This window comes from Sinocyclocheilus rhinocerous, unplaced genomic scaffold, assembly GCF_001515625.1.
Source record: "Sinocyclocheilus rhinocerous isolate Xijiao unplaced genomic scaffold, SAMN03320098_v1.1 scaffold5130, whole genome shotgun sequence".
Classification (NCBI taxonomy): domain Eukaryota; kingdom Metazoa; phylum Chordata; class Actinopteri; order Cypriniformes; family Cyprinidae; genus Sinocyclocheilus; species Sinocyclocheilus rhinocerous.
In genome coordinates, this window is record NW_015644613.1 from 49,977 (window position 1) to 57,138 (window position 7,162).

Sequence of the window (7,162 nt, forward strand, 5' to 3'; positions counted from 1 at the left end):
GACGCGTTTCAGAAAGGCGGGGCATAGAGGAGAAACAATAATGTACAGTATGTGGAAAATATAGTATGTTTTTCTTTACTTTAAACCGCATAAACACATTTCATTACACCAAATACACAAAATAATGTTATTTTTAGCAGCATCATATGACCCCTTTAAGGTTGCAAAATTCATCAATTATTAAACAACTTTAATTTCAGCTGTAAAGCAGCTTGACAGAAGACAGATCAATGTTGATTAAAGGAATAGTTCACCCATAATATGATTGTTCTGTCATCATTTCCTCGCTCAGACCAGTTTGACTTACGTTCTTCAGTGGAACAACAGAAGATATTTTGAGGAATGTCTCAGTGTAACGGGAGTCAATGGAGTCCAGTGTTCTTTGAACCCCAATGTTCTTCAAAATATCTTCTTTAAACTCATTCAGGTTTGGAGTGACGTGAGGAATGAGCCATTTTTTGGGTGAACCGTCACTTTATGCACTTTATGATTCTCTGTACTGAGAGGTCCAGGCTGGTTTAAGCTGGTTTGTGTTGGCTTGTACTGGTTTATGCTGGTTTGTGTTGTTTTAGGCTGGTTTATGTTGACTTATGCTGTCTTCTGTTGTCTTGTACTGGTTTATGCTGGTTTAGGCTGGTTTATGTTGACTTATGCTGTCTTATGTTGTCTTGTACTGGTTTATGCTGGTTTGTGTTAGTTTAGGCTGGTTTATGTTGGCTTATGCTGTCTTATGTTGGTTTATGCTGGTTTGTACTGGTTTATGCTGGTTTGTGTTGGTTTAGGCTGGTTTATGTTGACTTATGCTGTCTTATGTTGGTTTATGCTGGTTTATGCTGGTTTGTGTTGGTTTAGGCTGGTTTATGTTGACTTATGCTGTCTTATGTTGTCTTGTACTGGTTTATGCTGGTTTGTGTTAGTTTAGGCTGGTTTATGTTGGCTTATGCTGTTTTATGTTGGTTTATGCTGGTTTGTACTGGTTTGTGTTGTTTTAGGCTGGTTTATGTTGACTTATGCTGTCTTATGTTGGTTTATGCTGGTTTATGCTGGTTTGTGTTGGTTTAGGCTGGTTTATGTTGACTTATGCTGTCTTATGTTGTCTTGTACTGGTTTATGCTGGTTTGTGTTAGTTTAGGCTGGTTTATGTTGACTTATGCTGTCTTATGTTGTCTTGTACTGGTTTATGCTGGTTTGTGTTAGTTTAGGCTGGTTTATGTTGGCTTATGCTGTCTTATGTTGGTTTATGCTGGTTTGTACTGGTTTATGCTGGTTTGTGTTAGTTTAGGCTGGTTTATGTTGGCTTATGCTGTCTTATGTTGGTTTATGCTGGTTTGTACTGGTTTATGCTGGTTTGTGTTAGTTTAGGCTGGTTTATGTTGGCTTATGCTGTCTTATGTTGGTTTATGCTGGTTGGTACTGGTTTGTGCTGGTTTAGGCTGGTTTATGTTGGCTTATGCTGTCTTATGTTGGTTTATGCTGGTTTGTACTGGTTTGTGCTGGTTTAGGCTGGTTTATGTTGGCTTATGCTGTCTTATGTTGTCTTGTACTGGTTTATGCTGGTTTGTGTTGGTTTAGGCTGGTTTATGTTGACTTATGCTGTCTTCTGTTGTCTTGTACTGGCTTATGCTGGTTTAGGCTGGTTTATGTTGGCTTATGTTGTCTTGTACTGGTTTATGCTGGTTTAGGCTGGTTTATGTTGGCTTATGCTGTCTTATGTTGGTTTATGCTGGTTTGTACTGGTTTATGCTGGTTTGTGTTGGTTTAGGCTGGTTTATGTAGGCTTATGCTGTCTTATGTTGTCTTGCACTGGTTTATGCTGGTTTGTGCTGGTTTAGGCTGATTTATGTTGGCTTATGCTGTCTTATGTTGGTTTATGCTGGTTGGTACTGGTTTGTGCTGGTTTATGTTGGCTTATGCTGTCTTATGTTGTCTTGCACTGGTTTGTGCTGGTTTATGCTTGTCTGGTTGTGTTGTTTGGACAGCACATGAGTACCGAAGTGAGTTCTCTTTTGTGTCTTCTTGTGCAAATACACACAAAATGATGTCAGAATGACTGTTTTGACAAGTATCCACGTAAACACAGTCGGTAACGTCTTAAGTAAACAGTCAAGAAAATATCAGATGTGCGTCAATATAACGAATTTGTGCATTTAGCCTACTTCATAGAGTAATATAGTTTTCACAGGCACTGTAAAGTTCATTTAGGTAATTTGTATCTTTGTGACTAATGGTCTCGCTGAGGATCAAATCCTAGAACCACCCTGTCTAGAGAGATGGACTGCATAAATCCAGATAAAACTGATGGTAAAGCTAGTGAAGGTGAGTCTCTGTGTAGGTTCTTCTTGTGATAAGAGGTTAAACCAGGTCCCACGGTTCGACACGCACGTGATTCCTGGATTAGCTGCAAAGTTTATCCATCATAGAGTGATGCACGTGTTTCAAGTTTTGCCAGTTTAAACATTCAAGCAACTTTAAGTCATTCAAGCACAAGAAGAGGTGAAAGAGAACTTTATTCGGTTCTCGCACGCTGCTTTCGCACTCAAAGCGTTCTAAAGTTGTTCTGTTGTATTTATCTGTGCATGTAATTAGTTCATTTGTTCTTATTTTATTACTGTTCTCTTGTTTTTAATAATGTTTGAATTTTATTAGTTAGGCTAGTAGTTTTGCTGTGGCATTGAAACAGTACTTCAAGTGTTCTTTTAGTAATAAATGGAAAGCAGAAAAATGGTCATGTGATCCGAGCCGCCAGTTCTGTGACTGGTTGAACCCCTACTTGTGATGAACATTATCTGATGTCTGTGATGTGCTGCTGGTCTTCTGAACTGACAGTAGATAGAGCGCCTGAGGGGTCAGAGGTCAGACAGGACGACCTTTAGTGCCTGACCTTCAACAGAGTGAGAGATAGAGTCTCACCTGTTTCTCCATCTCTCTCTCTCTCTCTGTGGCCTGGTTTAGATAGTGACTGTATCATGTGTGCTCCCCTTTAATCAGCACAGAACTAGGACGCATATTTAGGGCTCCTCTTGACTCCCTCTCTCTCTCTCTCTCGCTCTTGCTCTATCTCGTTCTCTCTGTTCTAATGCCTTGACTTCTCGTACAGACGACATCCTCTCTCTCTCTCTCTCTCTCTCTCTCTCTTTCTCTCGGTCTGCATCTCTTTGCGTTTCTCCTTCTGTTCGTCCTTCCTTTGTCCTGCTTGTTGTTCCTGCTGTCTACTGATCATCATAGAGAGAGAGAGCGAGAGAGAGAGAGAGACGGCTGAATGAGAGTATGAGTTATGCTCAGTCAATTACACAGAGCTCTGTGCCAAAGATTCCTGCTGTCAGGACACCACAATCTGTTACACACTCACTACACATACTACACACGCACTACACACACACACACACACACACTCTCTCTCTCTCTCTCTCTCTCACACACACACACACACACACACATGCACACTCACTCACGTACTGTTGCTGTGTGAACTTCACTAAACATTATTTGTAACTCCTGCCATCCAGTAAACACAATAATCTTTCTGTTTTGTTACTTGTAATATATGAAGCAATTATCCACTTTCAAGTTCTAAGCCCTTTTTATAACAAAATTCAGTCACTAAATGTGTTTTTGTGGCTCTTAAATGTGTGGTGACAGATGGCTGGATTGAAGCGATCATCTCTTCCTCTTTACTACTAGTTACAGCAGCAAATGAACATCAGAAAAAACAGAACAGCTTACTGAAATCAATCATGAATCATGGAATCCATCAATCAGTGCTTCAACCGCCGAAAGACGTCAGTAAAACAGCTTGAGATCAATAATGTCACATTCACCGCAGGAAAGACATTCAGGGAACAAACTCCATAGCTAGAAAAATCTCTCTAGAGAAGAGCATTATGATAAATATATGAATTATATTACAAATTCATTATGAACACATGTTGTTTTTAGGTCAGAGAAACACTGGTTATTTAGTGAAAACACATTGAAGAACAATGCAATTATATGACATTAAATATATTAACTAGTGCTGTCAATCGATTAAAAAATTAACTAATTAATCACACATTTGTTTCTGAAATTAATCACGATTAATCATGATTAATCCCACCTAAAATTAAGCATTTTTAAATATACTTTTATATTGCAATAATTTCACATTCAATCTACAAATTAATGTAGAAACAACATAAAGACAGTATATTCTTAATATTTCTTTAGTGGCGTCTTTTTTATGACTGAAGGCGAGTATCACTGATACTGATGTCTCTATGAAATATTTTTCTCTCTCTTTAATATTTAATCATTGACTAGCCATTCAACATTACAGTATAATTGAGAGCTGTCAATTTGAATATTTATTAGACTTTAAAAAATAACAACTTATAATTTAAGTGAACTGAAAAAAATCTTCACATAAAGCTATTATAATAAATGTCATATTTAGCTACCTGTGTCCTTCAGCAAGTAGGAAATATACAGAAATTTAATAAAGTTATCAAACACTAAATTCTAAATTAAATATAGATGAATCCTTAAAGCTACAGAAGTGATTGATTTGCTCTTTTCCCCTTTGTTCTTTGATGAACAGCATCACAGCAGCTGGTTATGAGGTTATTTCTGCTGCTTTAAGAGCTGCCACTGCTGAACGTGACGTGGATCTGACACGCATCATAGTTTCTCATAACTCTTTACCTTTTCTGACTCTCTTCAGCTCTTAAAGTCTCTATAATGAGCTGAGGAGTTGAATCGAGTGTGTTAGATGAGGGAGACAAGTGCTGCTGCTCCAGGACAGTTTGGAAAACCACTTCAGAGGCATGATCTTAAATCTGACTCATATATAACATATACTTGCATGCACAGTTTTAAGGCAGCTTTAATCGCCTTTTTGGTAACTTCATGACTTAACTGACGACATAACTACAATAATGCATGCTCGTAGTTTCATTTGCGCTTTGATATGAAATGAAATATAGCGTGCGACGCTGTATTTGTGCGTGCAATTGAAGAGCACATGCTACGAGCACAGTATACCAGCTGACAGGACAGGAAAAATAATTTTTACTGATATATGGCGTGACAACATCTCATCTGACTGCAGTTGTGAGTGGGGTGGCCAAGCCTAGCTCCGCCGCTGCGTTAATTGCGTTAAATATTTTAACGTGTTAAACTGAAAAAATTAGTTGCATACTTTAATGCCAAGCGGCAACCTTCCGGTCTCTCTCTTGAATCCAACAAGGAAGTGACTTAAATGGCATTTCATCGACTGGCTGCTAAAGACTGGCTCCAAAAGGGAGTCAATCCCATAGACCCCCCCCCCATGTTAAAATGCCCAACTTTACAGCAGAAAAAAATGTTTAAAGCCTGGTACAAAAAGTGGTTTTGCCCTTCATGACAACTGTGAGGTGGGTGAATTTTTTTATAACTCCTCTGTATAAATTATATTAAGCCTTAAAGTTCTGCATAATTGAGGGCGTGGCCACTTGAGTGACAGGTGGATTGCCGCTGCTGTCACCACCGTCGAGCTAGGTGGGCGTGGTTTCAGCAACCAGTCACCTCAGCTCCACCCATGTCCCGCCTCTTTGCCCATTTTCGATTATCCGGGAGTGACGCGCTGCCGGCTCCGCCCACTTCGGGCGTCAAAAACGCTCTTCAGAAACCTACGGGTGACGTCACGGACACTACGTCCATGTTTTTATAGTCTATGGTTAATGCACTAATTTTGACAGCACTAGTATTACAGTTTTTCTCGATTGCTAACACACTATAACGTAATTAACTATAAATTAATTTGGCCCAATTTTCCAAACCATTCATTCAGTTTATGAAACAGAGACACATTTCTCATAACATTTAACATATTTCACCTGTGTTCCAGTTTGCTCAGTGTTTTCTGCGAAAATGTACACAAAAGTGCCCTCATTTTGCACAGGTTTAACCAGTTTTTCATTCAGAAAACACAAACTCACAATATAATTACCTCAAGCATCACAATATGAACTCAAATAGCACGCATTTATGCATGTGTGAACATTCAGTAGCAAAACTGATGACACACAGCTCAGAATCTTAGGAAGATATAAACAGGAGCACAGCTGATTATGAGTTTTGGAAAATGAATCCTGGTAGTGAGAGACAAAGAGGAAGAGGAGGGGAAAATAATAATGAAGGGGATGAGGTAAAATTTAATTTGTTCCTGATAATATATACACAGCAGTATAGCTGACCATGTTCTTGTGCTTGAGGACAGCTGGCACAGGCTCATCTACAGGGTTTCTACACTACTTACACACACAGTATATACAGTTTAATAATATACAGTGTCATATACAGTATAATTACAGTACATAGTAGCAGTACTTCAGATGAGAGAACTCTTCTATGTACAGTAAATACTGAAGCACATGTTATACACCCTCAAACTCATTACTGTTGAACTGATTTGTAGCCAAGTACTTCTTACGTGTACTGTATTTTTGCAGAACTGCAGAGATGACTCTATATTCTGTTGTGTTCATATTCAATTCTTTTGTATTTGACCTTTTCTTTTCTAGTGCTTTTCATCTTCTGTACTGTAAGATCTCTTTACAGCAGTGTCATGAAAATAAACTTTTCTTAAAGCTTATTGTTGAATTTCACTGTATCTGCTCTATTTAAGTTGTATACTAGACACTGAGCTGTAAAATGATACCTGATTGCCAAAAGAAGGTTGTTGCAACAGTGTTCTGAATTGATCTCATTAGTGTGTAAGACTGTGTTGTTTCTGAGGGCTTGTGTGTCATGTCTGAGGACAAAGTTGGGTTTTTCAGCAAGATTGAATAGTTTTGAGTGGAGAGCTTCATTCTGACCTGAAAATAGGAAGTATGGGGAATTGGGTGAGAAGTTATGGATTTGTGTTTAGAGTTTCGAGAAAAGGAGTCACAATTTCAAGAAATGTGTATATCAGGAGACTCTGAGATCCCAAACATTAATAGTGTGACATTTTCATCTGAGTATGACTGTATCACAGAACACAAGGGTTACATTTACAGGATTTTATTTCATATCTAGTTTGAATTTAAAAAAATACACAGTCTGTCAAAATTCAGGAGCTTCTCAGAATGTGACTGAAATTAGTTATCGTGTGTGTGTGTGTGTGTGTGTGTGTGTTGATGTCAGTATAATCAGAGAAGGAAGC